The sequence below is a fragment of the Tigriopus californicus genome, chromosome 3 (genome assembly GCF_007210705.1).
Source record: "Tigriopus californicus strain San Diego chromosome 3, Tcal_SD_v2.1, whole genome shotgun sequence".
Lineage (NCBI taxonomy): Eukaryota > Metazoa > Arthropoda > Copepoda > Harpacticoida > Harpacticidae > Tigriopus > Tigriopus californicus.
In genome coordinates this window covers 11,524,358-11,526,193 of record NC_081442.1, presented here as the reverse complement: position 1 = coordinate 11,526,193, position 1,836 = coordinate 11,524,358, and the positions used below count along the sequence as shown (strand labels likewise).

The window sequence follows — 1,836 nt, the reverse complement described above, 5'->3', positions numbered from 1 at the left end:
GACTCATGAATGAGATGGCTGACATAGCTTAATTATAATTCCAAGTGCTGATGGTCTCTTCTGGAAGGGGGTTCAAACCAAAAGCCATTCCAAAAAAGATGCCAGCGAAGATAATGAGGCCCATCATGAGCTTTATCACAGCACTCTTCCGAGAAAGATTGGTTTTCTTGATGTAGCAACAAGAGACGAGGGCCATTACTATTGCGAAGAATATCATGGATCCCAGACCCACAACGAGGAGAATTTGGGATGGAAGACAAAGAGATTCGTCAATGTAGAAACCATCATGGTGAGAATGGTGATGAGGACAGTTGGGGACAAGATCACAAAAGAACTCGCTATAAGCAAAACGGATTCATTATTTAGCTTCGTGCCTTGTTTATAAATTTCATTGCATTAATGGAGTACCATCTTTTATCGTTTACTGGCCAACCTGAAAATTGAAAGTTCTTTTCCGATAACCTCAAATTGTCGTATTCAGTGCTTGTTACAACCAATTATATCAACACTCTCTAAAAATTTGGTTCATTTATACCATCAATTTTTAATAATGAACACTTCGATCGTTGTTTCAAAGCTTACAATACGGTCATCTTACTATGATATTACATTCTACGTGGTCTTCCGTGATCCATTTACTGATGTCTGAGCATGAAATTTGTGTACACACTTTTATATATTTTACAAACTGACATGACCGAGAGTTGCAATAAAATTACTATTTATATTACTGTTTATCAGTGTATTGATTATATATTGGTTAGATCAGTTCGTTGAGTTATTAGTGCGTTTTTGTGTTATTTACTTAGTTTAAGTTCCTTGGTTACTTCCTTCCCTTTGTCTTTTACGTCTTGATTATTATTTCCAACCTAAACTAAATTCGTGTGTTCAGTCTGATGTGAGGTAGTTTAAAGCTATTTTGTATAGAATTTATTTTTTGAGGAAGTTGGCTCCTCTAGCAAATCCCTGAACGTTCCGTAAGGTTGGACACGGACAAAAAATTAAACTTATCAAATTTAAACAATCTTAGAACACAACGCTGAATAAGTTGGGATTAGAAACCGAGGATCTAACCCTCTTGATGGGCCGTTGCAATAACCGCTGTACCAAGTGTGTATATCAATAAAAGCTGCATTGGAGGAGCCGGGATTTGAACCCGGGACTTTCCGCATGCGAAGCGGACACTCTACCACTGAGTTACACCCCCAATTGTTGTTTGAAGGAAACGTAACCAAATTAATATATTGTTTTTGGCTTTCTTTTTCACTAGCTTTAATAGCCACCATGCAGGGAATATAATCCCCAGTACTATTGACAAACTGAACGTATGTGATGCTGGGTCAAACGATGATTTTATAATGGCAGACCGAGCTAGTCCTTGAATGAAGGGTTCAACGGGAATGCTTGATAGAAATTTTTCCATGTCTGACATTCTGCTACAGAATCAATCCCTTCATTCTCCCGACCAATATTTAATGGCAGCAAATTAAACAATGAAAGAGCCCGAGAAAGAAAAGAGGTGAACTTCATTTGCGTTGTAGCGTGGGAGGCTAGTCCCGATGGGTATATTCCCATTTCGGAATCGACATCTCAGTCGTTCTAAAAAGCTGGGGGAGTTTGCGATCCTGTGTCATCTCTCTCCACGGTGGTGAAAAAGTCCTATAAAGTTTTCAGGAAAATTCCCAAACACAGCTTGACATTTTTCTAGCTCGCAAAACCCTAAAAAAAAACTTTGGTGTTATTTATTTCTTAATGGAGTTTTTCTAGCCCACATAAATATGTTAGATGCCTAAAAACATCATAAAGACTAATTGTCAAAAACATATTTCATGAAAG

The 1,836-nt window shown here is 37.7% G+C and overlaps 1 non-coding gene across 1 annotated transcript; it reads right to left on the bottom strand.

Annotated features, from left to right (window-relative positions):
- Positions 1-1,135: 1,135 nt before the first annotated feature.
- On the bottom strand, positions 1,136-1,207 carry Trnaa-cgc (transfer RNA alanine (anticodon CGC)). Its single transcript has one exon. It is a non-coding gene; the product is annotated as a tRNA-Ala (tRNA).
- Positions 1,208-1,836: the final 629 nt, after the last annotated feature.